This window comes from Atractosteus spatula, unplaced genomic scaffold (genome assembly GCF_055471065.1).
Source record: "Atractosteus spatula isolate fAtrSpa1 unplaced genomic scaffold, fAtrSpa1.hap1 Scaffold_2, whole genome shotgun sequence".
Taxonomy (NCBI): domain Eukaryota; kingdom Metazoa; phylum Chordata; class Actinopteri; order Semionotiformes; family Lepisosteidae; genus Atractosteus; species Atractosteus spatula.
This window is the reverse complement of record NW_028296763.1, coordinates 609,907-625,126: the sequence shown is the minus strand read 5'-3', so window position 1 is coordinate 625,126 and position 15,220 is coordinate 609,907. Positions and strand designations below refer to the sequence as shown.

Sequence of the window (15,220 nt, the reverse complement as noted above, 5' to 3'; positions counted from 1 at the left end):
GCAAAGCCCAGCTAGGTGCAGGCGCAGGAGGAAAGAAAGAGGAGAGCGGAAAGTGCTTCTGGGTCTCGAGGAAGAAAGCAAGCACCGTGGGCAGGCCACGAGTACCTACTCCCAGCCAAGAGGCCAAGGAGACAGAGAGAGAGAGTGGATAGCGCTTCCGAGTCTCGAGGAAGAAAGTAAGCACCGCGGGCAGGCCACGAGTACCTGTGTTGCTGCCGGATCCCACCCAGCTCAGCTACTGCTTGGCCTTAACCCCCTAGGCTCAACCTAGAGCGATACCAGCTCAAGCACTCTTCAGGACTTCGATCGCCTTCTAGACCTTTGGAAAGACAAGAACTGCGGGCATGCCACTTGAACTTGATCTTAGCCAAAAGGCCGAGAAGAGAAGGGTTTTGTATACGTACGATGTCGTTCCCCCTTTGTAGGGCTAAAACTAGGGGTTTGCTGAAGGCATCGCGCTTCATAGAACAGAAGTACCCAGACTTCTATGTGGTGGACAAAGACCAGGTGATCGGTTTTCGTGTTAATGGAAAGAATAAGGGTGAGTGTGTGGATGTTGTTAAAGTGTTAAAGATTTGGGTTGCTTTGAAATGTTTGTTGATAATGGAATGGAATTTGTGTAAACGGTATGGTTATTGCTTGTATTCTATGACGGTTAGTTAATTTGGATGGTGTCATGGGTTTTGGTTGTTTTGATTGTTGGTTATTATTTTGGTTGTAAAATTGTTGATATGTTATTTTAAGAACTGTTTTCTAATAAAAACATAAAAAATCTGTTCTTATCAGTTTAATATCCGATACGTCCCCCATCGGGGGACCACATATTAAACGGATTTTTGGAACAGGGAGCTGGATCAGGAGCTTGCTCCGTCCTCTCCACGCATCGGCCTGGTATTGCAGCGCCTCCGGGAACGGTGCACTACCTTCTCTCAGCGGTGAAAAGACAGACATAGCTAGCAAGCAAGCGAGGTGGACTGGAGCTCCTTCTTCTCCGGTCTCGTCTCTCGTCCATCTGTATGTCTCTGTGTCTCTCTCTCCCCCTCCCCGTCTCCGTGCTCCCTCTGTGCACTTTCCCGCGTCTCGACTTTCGGCAAGCAGGCCGGCCCCCTTTTCGGATCCCGTGCATTTTCCCTCCAAAAAACTTAGTATATACACCTTTTCTTTCTTTTTTTTCGGCAGGCAGGCGTGTGTGTGTCCCCATCCCTCCCGAGAGAGAGAGCTGCCCCTTGCCTCTGCCCGCAGGTGCTGACACTTTCACTAGTAGCTGGCTCGGCACAGCTGCTGCCGGTGGGAGGGGCCTAAGCTAAGGAGGCTGGGCAGCTGGCGCCCCCCGCAGCTGCGGTCGTTGTCGGGCCGTTGACAGAAGATCAAAGAGGAGGGCCCCCGCCCGGGACTGGCAGGAAGGAAGGCAGGCAGGCAAGAGAGAGGGGGAGCAGAGTCCGGCAGCAGGCCTCTGGCTGCAGGGAGGCCGGCAGCTGCGCGGGTCCCGGGATCCAGAGGAGTCGGCCTGCGCCACTTGGTGCCAGCGGAACGCCCGCGCATCGGTCCACGCCTTTAGGGGCATCGCTTCTCGGCCTTTTTGGCCAAGATCAGAAGGTGTGTGGCGTGACCGCGGCCGGACGACTTGTTCAGGAGTACGAGAAGGGCGACGGCGGAGAGCGGACGGCTTTGTGAGAGACGACCTGCAGGGAAGGAGACTTTACCGGTGGAGGAGGAGTCCAGTCACTTGGAGGAACAATTGCTGGTAACATCGTCGAGCCACCACTGGAATCGCTCTGGGTTGAGCCCAGGGGGCGAAGGTGGGGCTCCCAGATGACTTCGGAAGCCAGTAAGAAGACGTCAGGAATGGCGGCCAGACCTTAATTGTCCCGTGAGGGACAAATGAAGGTTACGGTGCATTTTGTGCTGAAAGCAGAAGGAGATAGAGAAGGATGGATGGATGGATAGGAGTGTCTTAGAGAGACATTTTGTACAAGATCTTGGGTGTCAAAAAGGAAAATGTTTTATGCTTGCAAGACTTTTACTGGAAGGGCACGTATGATATCACCTTGTATTCTGGTAACCTTTGTGATGAATTCTGGTCCAAGACTCAGTCTAAAAGAGCAGGCGCCTCTTGACAAGTTTTATATTGAACCTCTGTTTGCCAGAGAAATGCGCACCTTGACTGTGCATATGTACAACCCCCGCATGCTAGAGGAGGACATTGTTACTTTTCTGAGGCGGTTTGTCGACGTGCAAGGGGCATGCAGGAAAATCATTGATGCCAAAGGGTTCTGGATGTGAAAGAGATCATATGCAGTCCGTATGAGGCCAAGCCCCAGGGTATAAGGGGGACTGTTGCATCCGCCCGCCTTCTTTTCCATTGGGGCAAACCGTGGTTATATGTACTACCCCGGACAGCCGTTAATGTGCCGAAACTGTGGCAGGCATGGACATGTTCAGTCAGAGTGTAAAGAGGTAGCCTGTAGGAGGTGCGGGAAGCTTGGCCACCTAGCTAAGGATTGCAACAGCGCCCTAGTGTGTAATCTTTGCAGGCATGTATTCAAATACTGTGCAAAAAGAGCTAGAAGTTTTGCGGACGTTGTTAGGGGAAAAAACTTACCTGGCAAGGATGTGGGTGACATGGCGGCGAACATCTGGCAGCAGCCTGTGGCATCCCAGGAGACAGAAGAACCTGCAGTGGGAGAAAAGTTGGATCCTTTGAAGACACGACAGCCGGAGAGGGACAGACGGTCTCACCATCAGAGGCGGCACCTGGACTTCTGGAAGTGGACAACCGAGTGACTGAGGAAGGGAGGGTTGACCCTTTTGAGTGGTCGACAGTGGGGACTCGGAGAAAGCGGGGAGGGGGTTCCAGAAAAGGTCCAGGGAGGGGAGATCTTTCCTTAGCACAGGCAAATCGGTATACTGCCCTGTTAACCTCCGATGAGGAGGAGGGACCTAGTACAACTATAGGGTTGGGGTTAGAAGAATTTGCTCTATCGAGTAAGGATATTGAAGGTGAGGATGGTTTGAGTGACAGGGGGAGTGAACGTGAGGATGTTTGTGGTGAGGAGGTCGTTTCGGGTGATGTAGCAGGGCCCAGTAAGATAGCGACAGGTTGTGCAAAGCTTACAGAGCTTAGGAGGAAGAAAAAGAACAAGGCACAAAGGGCAAGCTTCTATGAATCGATTGGGGAACCTGAGAAATGGGTAAGAGATGGTTCTAGGGATGAATTCGACTCCCATGAGGAGAAAAGGAGTAAGGAAGGGATATCTACGTTATTTGAGCTGGGACCATCCCTTCAGAGTTTCAGTGAACAGGGGATTCTGGCTGTTACTCAGCTGAAGGAGAAGGAGGAGAAGGAGTAAGGCAAAGTGCAGGAGTGGATAGGGGAGGGGGAAGGTGAAGAGAGGAGGGAAGAGGAGAGGCTGGAAGATTTTTCCGGCCAGATAGTCGAGGAAACAAGCCTGGAGACAGGCTCTCCGGAGATTTTGTCCATTCCTTCCTTTATGAACGTTAGCCTGGTCAGCTCTGTAGAGTGTTTAACTCCAGGGCCCTTTGTGGGTGTACAGGGGAATAGTGATTTAGACAACCTACTCAGCCCTAATGGATAGTTTGTCCATTTGTACTATTAATGTAAGGGGTCTTAGGAAGTATAGCAAAAGAATTGCAGTTTTTGATTTTTTAAAGACTTTGAGGTCAGATTTTTACTTTTTACAGGAAGTTCACGTCAAGGGCGAGGGGGATAGTAGGCGTCTCTCTAAAATGTGGGTGGAGAATACCTCAAGATGGAGCTCTGGTGGAGTTCATTCGGCCGGTCTGGGTATTCTCATTGGGAATGAATGTTTTAATTTGGTTAATTCTTTTGTTGTCATTCCAGGACGAGTGTTAGTGGTTGATGGACAGATAGGGAGGGAAAACCTGAAGTTAATTAACATATACGCTCCTGCACAAAGAAGGCAAAGGAAGGACTTCTTTATAGCACTGGAGCCACTATTGATGACCAATAAGAGGATCATTTTGGGTGGAGATCTGAATGAGGACCTATCTTCTGATATGTCGGTAGGAACAAGGAAAATTTGTTCCCCGTTTTCAAATTACGATCTAGTAGATAGTGTAGCGCACGATGGTGGAGGTGGTAAAAGACCGACTTGGAGTAATAGCCAAGGAGTGGGGAAAAAAGGCTTGATTACGTTTTTCTTTCGCGAAGTTTGGAGACTATCTAATCTACAGTTTTCCCGGCCTGGTTTTCAGACCATGATTTGGTTAAGGTTGTTTTTAAGGGAGATAAGGTCCTTTATGGTTCTGGGTTTTGGAAATTAAACACTATAATCTTAATAGAGGAAGATTATAAAAACTTGATTGCCTCCTGTTGGAAAAAGTGGGAAGCGAGGAGGGCCTTATATGACAACACTGTAGATTGGTGGGAGGATGTTAAGAGGCGGGTAAAAAGGGAAACCATTAGGTACTGCAGACGTAGGAAAAGGAAAGAGAGGGAAGGAATCTCCAATTTACAACGTAAATTGGAAGACTTATATGAACAGAAGAGTAGCGGAACGAGGATAGATAAGGAGGAAATCCGTAAACTTAAGAATGAGTTAAAAACCTTATATATGGAGAGAGCCAGAAGTTTTCTTTTTAAGTTAAGGAACTTCTCCTTAGAATGTAGTGAGGGAAACCTGTCTTGTCTTTTCAAAATGGTCCGAAAGGACCAGAAGAAAATGACATTCGAAGGTATTCAGACAAAGTGGTGGCATCACTGTGGAGGCCAGGGAAATGGTGAAGGTAGCCACTACATTTTATGAAGATTTCTTTAAGGATGAAGTAGCCTCAGGAAACATAGATGAGGTCTTGAACGTTTTACAAGTCAAGATTTAAGATGGGAGTAGGACAAGATTAGAGGAGGATTTGTCCCTAGAGGAAGTGGAGACAGCACTCCATAGTTTAGGGAGGAAGAAAGTTCCCAGAATAGATGGACTCCTGGTTGAATTTTATGAAACTTTCTGGCCTTTAATTAAGAATGCATTGTGGGCAGTTTATAAGGACTTACTGGGAGGGGAAGGCTTAGGACCGACAATGAAGACTGGCGTGTTGTCTTTGCTGTATAAAAAGGGAGACAAAACTTATTTAGGGAATTGGAGACCTATCCAGCTGTTCACAACCGATAAGGTTCTGGCAAAAATTCTCTGTTTAAGACTACGTGAGGTTCTGGCTGAAATCATCGAAAATGATCAAACGTGTGGTGTGAAGGGTCGGTCTCTGATTTGGAACCTACACTTAATAAGAGACACGATCAGCTGGGTCGAGGACAGGCACTTGCCCTTGATTTTAGTAAGTCTCGACCAGGAGAAGGCTTTTGATCGGGTAAGCCACGACTTCTTATGGAATGTCCTGGAGAGGTTTGGTTTTGGAAGAAAGTTTATTGGTTGGTTGAGGCAGCTGTATTCCAATGTCGGTACCCGTGTTAATATCAACGGATTCTTGGGGGATTTTATTGACATAAGGAAGGGGGTAAGACAAGAATGTCCTTTGTCTCCGTTATTGTATGTGATTTATTTGGAGCCCCTGTTAGAACTGATCCGTGCACACAAGGAGATATCGGGCATAGTAATCCCAGGAAGTAGGGGTCAGCAGGCAAAGCTAGCTGCTTACGCGGACGACATAGCTCTGCTGCTGGACTCAGACAGGGGACTTTTGAGAGCGATTGAGGTTTGTCATTTCTTTGGGCAGGCGACAGGGGCTAAAATCAACACTGCCAAAAGTCAGATGAAATATTTTGGCATTTGGAAGACCCGAAAAGAAGCAACAGGAGGACTGACCCTAGTGTCCGGGCCAATCAAGATATTGGGGGTGAACTTTGCCACATGTGGGTCAGCTCGCTTAAACTGGATGGAGAAATTGAATATTTTAAAGGTAAAACTGGGCCGCTGGAAAAACATACAGTTGTCTTACACAGGAAAGGTAATGGTGGTGAAGTCAGACGTTTTATCGTCTTTAATCTTTCTAGCATATGTTTTTCCGTTACCCCCGTTACTTAGAAAGGAGGTGGTAAGATCTGTCTTCACTTTCATTTGGAGTAATAAATGAGTATATTCGAAGGATGGGCATGTACAGGAAAATAGAGGAGGGAGGGAGGGATGTACCCAACATCCCCCTTAAATTAGACGCCATTTATGTTTCCTGTTTATGCAAAGCCTTACAAGTGGACGTGACACATAAGAGCCAATATTTTGTCAGGCTATGGTTTAACTGGACCATGCCACAGCTGAGACCGATATGCAACTCAGGTCCTAAAGCGGATGTAATCCCTTGGCATTACAAGCACTCCGGGAAGTGGTTGAAAAAAAAATGTGTGCTGCAAAAGGCCCTTTATGACCTGGTCAATGTGCGATCAGACACTCCCTTAATAGGAAAGAAAAAAGAGCATTGGGTGAGGGTTCAACCCAAAGGCCTGGACGGTTGCTACAAAGATTTGAACTGGTTAAGCGTGTGGAATCGCCTCCCGGTAAGGGAGGTGATGTATCGACATAAACTTACTAAAACCAAACACTGTCCATATCCAAAATGTGAGAAAACTGAAACATTAAGACACGTGTTTTGGGAATGTGTAACAGCGAAACGTGTGTGGGGTGAATGTCAGCAACTTTTAGTGAGTGTTCAGCCAGGTTTTTTGTTAACTTATTATAAAATTATATCGGCATGGAAGGGCACAGAACGGACAGCAACAGTAGACTGGGTGTTATGGCTGATAATAAGTGTTATTAAATATTTTTGATGGTCTGCTCGGTGTGCTCAAACTAAAGATAACTGGAAGAGGAGGGATCGTGATATATATTGGGAAGTTTGTAGTGAGCTTAAAACCAGGATAAAAAGAGACATTTTAAAATGGAAGTTTCACGCAGCGAAAGATAAATGGAAGGGTTTGATTTCTTTATTTTCAGACTTGGATGTACACTGACAGTCTTTCCTGGTATTCCGTATATTGATTGCTGTATATGAGTTTTCTTTTGTATTTTCATAATAAAATTAAAAAAAAAAATTCTTCTCGGCCTTTTGGCTAAAGCGGCATGACTGCAGTTCTGAGGTCTTAGTCAGGAGGTCGGGAAGGCGCTGTGAGGAATGGACTGACCGGAGGAATGGCTGGATCGGATGGAAGGAGAGACCGGATTTTGTTGGTGTCGACGAGGAGCGAAGGAACTGCGGTGAAGGACGGCGTTGCGGTGTTGGAACGGTGCTGATTGGTGGCGGCGGCTTTGGTTACCTTGAAGACGGCGGCTGCAGTGATGGAGCGGAGCGGGAAGGCGGTGGCAGTTTTTCCTTGGCTGAAGGAGGAGAGGAGGAAGGACTCCCTTCGCTTTAAGCTGAGGAACCTAGATGGACTGAAGATCTGGAATAGAGATAAGTTCAAGAAAAGCGTCTTGATTAACTGTTTGGGAATACGGTTGGTAGACATTCTTTGTTTGCTGGATTTTCCTAGTCGAGGGATTTTTGAGTTGACTTTAGCATCGGGTGTTTTATGTTTCGATGTATGGCGGAAGATACAGGAGAGGAAAGACGATGTTCCGATTAGTGATTTCCAAATTGAGCCGATGTTTGCTGGGGAGATTAAAGTTTTGACTGTACAAATGTCAGACCCATTTGTTCCGGAGGGGGTCATAGTCTCCTTCCTGCAATGATTCGTGGATCTGCAAGGAGCGGGGAGGAAAGACGTGGAATTGGATGGAGTATGGACTGGGAAGTGGATATATCGGATGAGGTTGCGCTTGGGGAAGACAGTTGAGGAGGGGGTAATACACCCCCCCACCTTTTTTGAGATCGGGACTCATAGGGGGTACCCGGAGTATTCTGGGCAGCCCCTTGAGTGTTGGAAATGTGGAGAACGGGGACACTTTGCTAGGCAATGTATGTCGGTGCGATGCAGGCAGTGTGGGTTGATGGGACATATGGCGAAAAGTTGTGTTCAAAGGAAAAAGTGTTATTTGTGCAAAGAGTTTGGTCATGTGTCTCGGGATTGTATGGACAATGCAGTGAAGATTGCGGGTGGACAAGGGGGGTTTGAGATGTCTAAGGAGCATATGGGAACAGATGCTGAAAGAACGGTGGATGAGGAGGGGGATAGTGTGTGTGAGTCAGAAAGTAACTCAGGTGAGGATAGTGGTGTTAGGATGAGTGGTAGTATGGTGAGTGTTGAGCGGAGCGGTTGTATGGTGAATGTGGCAGGGGGAACGGAGGGATATGAGTCTGAGAGCAGTGATGAGTCGGATGTGGACGATGAGGAGTATGTGGTGCCTAGGGAAACTGTGACTAAGGTGGGCAGGTGCTTTTCTGTGCCTGTTCCGCCAGAGATTATTGAGTATGGTCGTTGTACGCCAGACAAGAAGTTTAGATTTCCGAAGGATCTATTTTTGAATGATATTTATGGGCCATTTAGTGGCGTAGGTATTAGGTTCAAATGGAAGGATGGTATTGTAGATCAAGTGTTGGTTAAGGATGATTTGGAAGATAGAGCACGAGAGCTTTCAGAACTTTTATGTAACAGGATGTGACAATATGTGTGGCAGAAAAGAAAGGACCATGAAAAGAAAGGACGGAAAAAGAAAAAGGGTGTGGGGAACATATCAGAGGAAGAGATGGAAGAGGAAAGCAGTGGGGAAGTTTAACTGTGTAAAATTGGGGAGGGATGTTGCCTTGAATAAGGGTGTGTTGAGATATTGGTTTTGCTGTGTAATGGTTTCGTTTATTTTTTGAAAGTTTGATTTTGTAAGGGGGGAGTTTATTTGATGTAGCAGATTGATTTTGTTATAAGGGGATATACTGGGGGTTGTTTTGCATAAGGGGCGGTAAATGTAAATAGGATGAATTGGTGGATTTTGGGCTTTTTTTGTGGGGTTTGGTTGGATTAATGGGTGGGGTAAGTGTACATAGGATATTTTGTGGGATTTTAGTTGAATTATTTTGGTTTGTTTTGAATAACTTGTGCTGAGTATTGATGTTATGACATTTGAGATTGTGTGATGGTTCTGTTTATAGTGGGAAAGAGAATTTGAGTTGAACGATGTATTTGGAAGGAAGGGATAATCTGCAGATATGCTTTTGTATTTGTATAATGTGGGTATTGAACAATTTTTTGTTTGCATGAAGGGGAGGTTGTGATGGGGGTGGGATTGTGTTTTGCATATGGGACGGGGTTATGCTAAGTAGGTGATTTTGAGAAGACGAATGTTGATTTAGCGGTGTAATGTTTTTGTTTTTTTTGTTCTTTATGTTTTTGAGAATTAGGGATTTTTTGCATTATTGTAATAATAATAAAAAAAAATTCTTCTCTGCCTTTTGGCTGCGATCTCAGTACGTGGCTTGACCGCGGCTGAAGGAACAGTCAGAAGGAGGGAAGGTGAGGGTTTTTTTTCCCCCCAGGCCTGCCTATAGGCTAGGCAGGAGCTTTTTTGCTTTTTTTCTACGTGGCAGAGGAACAACAGGGAGGCGAGGCTGAGGAATACTATCCGGTTCGTCTTGCGAGAGGAAGATGGGATCCAGGAGTTTGTTCACAGGGACACTTTTGAGGACGTGGTTTTGGAGAAGGCTTTGGGTGTACACTCGGAGGATACTTACTGTCTACAGGATTTCCCCGGGAAAAAGGTATTTGACCTCTCCTTGATTTCCGATGTTAGATGCAACGAAGTTTGGACAATTGTTAATGCACGTAGAAACGAGGAGCCTTTTAGACATTTCTACATTGAACCTCTATTTGCAAGGGAACTGCGGTCATTAACAGTGCACATGTTTAATCCTTATATTGTGGAGGAGGACATTGTGAGCTTTCTTAAGCGCTTTGTGGACGTGCAGGACGAAGGGGTCAAATTACTTGATAGAAGGAAGTACTGGAACGGAAAGAGGAGGTACCGAGTGCGGTTTCGGTTCAGCGCACAGGCAAGGGATGGTTTGCTTCAAACCGCCAGCTGCTTTCACTATAGGATTGAATAATGGTTACTTGTTTTACCCGGGCCAGCCCCTCACATGCAGGTGTTGTGGGCAAGAGGGTCATATGGCCCTTAATTGTGTAGTGCAGGTATGTAAGAGGTGTGACGGCATCGGTCACGTTACGTCTGCTTGCACAGAAGACATTAAGTGTAATTTATGTGGAAAGCAAGGCCATGCTTATAGGGAGTGCCCCAAAAGGGCAGGTAGCTATTCTGCAGCCATTAGCAGGCCTCAGAGGGAGGAGGAAACTGTGTCTGCTGGCCGAAAGGACTCCAGGAGTGAGGTAACCGGCACAGACACGATGGAAAACTTGGTTGTTGATCCATTGGTGGAACAGGAGAGGGCGAAGGAAGGTGTTTCAGGGGCCGATGGCAGGCAGACATTGAATAAGGAGATGGAAATGGGTCAATCAGGAGAGGAAATCAGTCTTGACACACCTGAGCTGGACTTTTTTAAATTAATGGCGGAGAAGGTGGTGAATGTGACTCCGCAGAAGAGCTGGGGGGATAAAATGGATGAGGAGGAGAAAGACGGTGCTTCGACCTCCAAAAAAAGTTAAAAGGAAGTCAGCTGAACCCGAAGAGCTATTTGTGAAAAAAGCGGACAGAGATCCGGAGGAACCGCCACAGGGTGATATGCAAGCGTCTGAGGCTCCAGCCCCCTTTTTATGCTTAGTGGAGGGAGAAGAGGAGGGAGAGGTCAGGGAAGAGGAGCAAGGGGAGTTAGATGGCAGCGGCTCCTCAGAGTCCTTTAGAACATCGTATGTCCCTGACACTGAAGGCACTCATGAGGGAAGTGGCGCTGTACTTGCTCAGGTTTCAGAGGGCGGTGTAATCCCAGGACAAGGGGAGGAGGGCCTCTGGCTGGACTCAGATCTTCCCCGGGATTTTGTAGAGCTTTGTAAATGGGACAAGAGGTACAACAAGGTTCTATGGCTCGCTGGTTTCGAGGAGCAGGAGATACTAAAGAGGGACATTCAGTACAATTGTGTGCATGTAGGGAGAGAGGTTCAGCGTTTCCAGTTGTACGGAAAGTCCCATGCAGAAATTGGCTCCAAAAAGATTCTCCTGTCCGACATTGAGAAAAAACGGCGAAGCAATGCGGGCATGGCTAGGGAGGCCTTTGCGGCCGGAGTAAGCAGAAAAGAAGGCAGAATAATGAAGAGGCTTGAAACATCTTCTAACTTCTTGAAAAGGTGTGAATGGATGGATGGAAACGTAAAGTTTCCGAATCGTGCCGGTGGGCTTAAAAATGTTTTAAGGGCTTTTCCGGGGGTTAGTCTTGAGAGTGAGGGTACCTCTAGAAAGGTCACCAAATTATATGTTTATGGGCATAAGGAGTCAGAGGTCAGAGACGCGTATATTGCTGCCATGAAGATTATTAGTAAATGGGAAGAGAAGTCCTAATTATACCCTAGATGAAGATAGTTACTCTCAATGTGTGGGGGTTAAGAGATAGAATGAAGTGTGTTTTTTGCAAGAGGTACACCTAAAGAACGACAAAGATGTTATAGCCTTTACGCGTGAATGGGACAAGGGTGGATCTCGGTGGAGTGTGGGCGGGGTCCATTTGTCTGGTGTGGGTGTTTTATTTGGCTGTCATGATATGATTGTGGAAGAATATAATGTAATAGTGCCCGGAAGGGCTTTGAGTGTGGATGTGTGCGTTGGCAACAACAATTTTAGATTTATCTGTGTGTATGCCCCTGCAATAAGCTCCTTGAGAGCAGACTTTTATAAGGAACTATACCCGCTGTGTGCTATGAACAAGACACTTGTCATTGGCGGACACTTCAATGTTGATCTTAGCAACCAGGAAGATTCTGGGGGGAAACAACTGCGAGTGCTTTTAACACGTTTTAATCTGGTGGATTGCTTTTCCCGTGTCGTTACTGGAGCAGTGGCAGCAACATGGAGGAACACGGCAGGTATCGCAAGGCGCTTGGATTACATCTTCGCCTCAAGGGAGGTGACAGTTGAGAGAGATCCTGTCCAGCCAGTGTGGTGCTCTGATCACAGTATCATTGAGGTTGAATTGCATCTTATGCGCAGGTCTTATGGTAGAGGCTTTTGGGGAATGAATGTTGAGGTTTTGGGTGAGAAAGCTTATATTGAATGTATGAAATCCAAATTGAATGAGTGGTGCGGTGCTAAGAAGAACTATATCCCGGTCCTACAGTGGTGGGATGTAGTGAAGAAGAAAATTAGAAAGTTCACAAGAGAGTACAACCTCAATCGCCGGAGGAACGGGAACTGAATAATCTCTATACACAGCTTAATGAGGGGGAGGAAGTAGATATGGAGGAGATCGCTGTCGCTAGGGCCAGGCTGAAGGCCTACCATAGACAAAGAGCTAGGAGTTTTTTGTTCAAGGCCCGTATTGATGCCCTGCTACAACAACAGACATTTTTCGCCTTTCTGTTCAGGCAGGTGAGATTTCAAGATAGGAGAAGAATGAGCGGGGTCCGTGTAGGTATTGATAAGATAGTAGAGGACTCTGATGGCACGCTGGAAGCGGTCCATGCGTACTATCAAGAACTCTTCTCAGAGGAAACTTTAGAAGAAGAGTCGGAGTCCGCTGTGTTAGAAAGTATTTCTGCACGGGTGTCAGAGAGTGGTAGGTGTCTCCTGGAAAGGCCTATTAGCTTAGAAGAACTCAAGGAGGCACTGGCCGGGATGAAAAACAGGAAAGCGCCTGGCTTAGATGGCTTACCTGCGGAATTTTCTAAGGCATTTTGGGGCATACTGGGGCCTATAATGCTTGAAATAACAACGGAGGTCGTTACTAAGAGAAGGTTAGGGGACTCCATGTGAGAGGGGGTTTTGACTTTATTGTTTAAGAAAGGGCAGGCGACGGACTTAGGAAATTGGAGGCCGCTCACTATGTTGTGTACCGATTATAAACTTATCGCCAAGGTACTGGTGAATCGCTTTAAGGAGGTGATAGGGTCTGTAATAGGTAAGGATCAAACTTGTGGTGTACAGGGGAGAACTCCTTTTTGTGGCAAGTGATGGAACACATGGGTTTCGGACATACGTTTATTGGCTGGTTGAAGACCTTGTACGTGCAGGTGGGCAGTAGGGTTGTGGTCAACGGCTTTATCGGGAAGCTCATAAAACAAAATTCAGGAGTAAGACAAGGCTGCCCTTTGTCCCCGTTGTTGTTCATTCTTTATATAGAACCTTTTGCGAGAATGATAAAGTTGACCCCAGATGTGGACGGGCTATTATTGCCCGGGAGTGGCAGCGAACACGTCAAATTGTCTATGTACGCGGACGATATCACATTGGTATTGACCTCTGACCATAGCTTGCATAAGGCTTTGGCTATTTTTGAGGAATTCGCTAAAGTATCAGGGGCCAGACTAAATAAATGAAAGAGCAAAGTCAAGTTTTTTGGGTCATGGAAGGATAATGAAGGAGGGATATACGGGTTAGATTTTTGCAATGTCCCCTTGAAAGTATTGGCCATCTCCTTTCAAGATCAGGGGATGGTACATCAAAACTGGTTGCAAGCTCTAGAGGATACAAGGTTGAGACTGCAGCGATGGAGCAATAGACTTTTAACCTTCGTGGAGAAAGTCGTAATATTAAAAACAGAAGTCTTACCTGCTCTGATGCATCTCGCCAATGTCTTTCCAATGCCTACAAGATACAACAGATACCTTGTTAGAGTAACTTTTGTTTCTTTATGGAATAAAAAGTACGAGTACATTAAGTGCATTGACATGTACCGCCCAATTGAGAAGGGTGGCAGGGGTGTCCCAAACATCCCTGTCAAGCTTAACTGTCTGTATGTGTCAGGGTTGTGTACCGCTTTAAGACAACCCTGTAATGCACAGCTCTCAGTTTTTTGCAAGGTTTTGGCTCGCCAGCAGCATGCGTCATCTTACCAGCTGGAGGAATGACATCCCGCATGGGGAGGACTTGCCGTGGCACTACAGACATGCAGTGTCCTGGGTGAAGCATCACCTGACAGGGGAAGACCCGCCTCTGTTGAACCACAGGGCACTGTACCGTGCTGTGATGGAACGGGAGGAAGCCAAGATCGTTGGGAATGTTGCCACCGAGACCTGGAGGAGAGTCCAACCCAAAGGCCTGCGGTTGGATATGCTGGACCTGAACTGGCTGGTGGCTTGGAAGAGGCTTCCTGTGCGAGACGTTTTATACAAGCACAAGCTTACCAGGCAGGCTGGGTGTCCATGAGTGGACTGCCAAGCGGTCGAGACGGTTGAGCATGTCTTCTGGTTTTGTAACTTTACACAGCGCATGTGGGAGAAATGTACACCTTTGTTAGAAGTTTTGGAGACGAGTTTCAAAATCAATCTGGCGACCATAATGTTTGGTGGTGGGGGGAGGGGGAGAATAAAAAAAGACAGCTTTTGTTTTATGGTTCTTGATCAGTTGCGATAAAGTAGAATTGTGGGCTGCTAGAAATATGTTAGTTAAGAAAGGGGTGGTACGGAGCGGGGGTGGGGTATGGAACAAAGTATTGTGGGATGTTAAAAGTATGGTAACAGCTGACTTACGTAAATGGAGCTACCATGCAGTAAAAGAAAAATGGAAATACCTAATGGATATGTAGAAAGAGTGTCGATCCTGAGTTTCAATAAGAATATCATTGATGAAGTTACGTTGAAAGTTTGGGACATTGTTGGCGGGTTTGGTAAGAAACCACCGTGAAGTTTATGTTGCAAGTCGTATGTTTTTTGCTAGTTTTGTTTTTGCTGGGTGTGTACTTAATTTGAATATGGGGTGGGGTTATGGTAATGATGAGTATTTTGAAGTTTGTTTTTCAGTTCCCTTATAGGAGTTTATTTTTTTGTTATGGAATGCTTTTGTTGTTGTGATTATATTTTGTATGATGCTTTTTGTAATAAAGAAAAAAAGTCTGTTCTTATCAGTTTAATATCTAATATGTTCCCCATCGGGGGACCACATATTAAACGGATTTTTGGAACAGGGAGCTGGATCAGGAGCTTGCTCCGTCCTCTCCACGCATCGGCCCGGTATTGCAGCGCCTCCGGGAACGGTGTACTACCTTCTCTCAGTGGTGAAAAGACAGACGTAGCTAGCAAGCAAGCGAGGTGGACTGGAGCTCCTTCTTCTCTGGTCTCGTCTCGTCTCTCGTCCATCTGTGTGTCTCTCTGTCTCTCTCTCTCCCCCTCCCCCTCCCCGTCTCCGTCCTCCCTCTCCGCAATTTCCCATGTCTCGACTTTCTCGGCAAGCAGGCCGGCCCCCTTTTCGGCTCCCATGCGTTT

At 46.6% G+C, this 15,220-nt stretch overlaps 1 non-coding gene and 1 pseudogene across 1 annotated transcript; both read left to right on the top strand.

Moving 5' to 3' along the window:
• Window positions 1-731: 731 nt before the first annotated feature.
• On the top strand, window positions 732-925 carry LOC148808700 (U2 spliceosomal RNA). The gene has a single exon (XR_016087961.1). It is a non-coding gene; the product is annotated as a U2 spliceosomal RNA (small nuclear RNA).
• A 13,898-nt stretch (window positions 926-14,823) lies between these two features.
• LOC148808699 (U2 spliceosomal RNA) lies at window positions 14,824-15,002 on the top strand (annotated as a pseudogene).
• The last annotated feature ends 218 nt before the right edge of the window (window positions 15,003-15,220 follow it).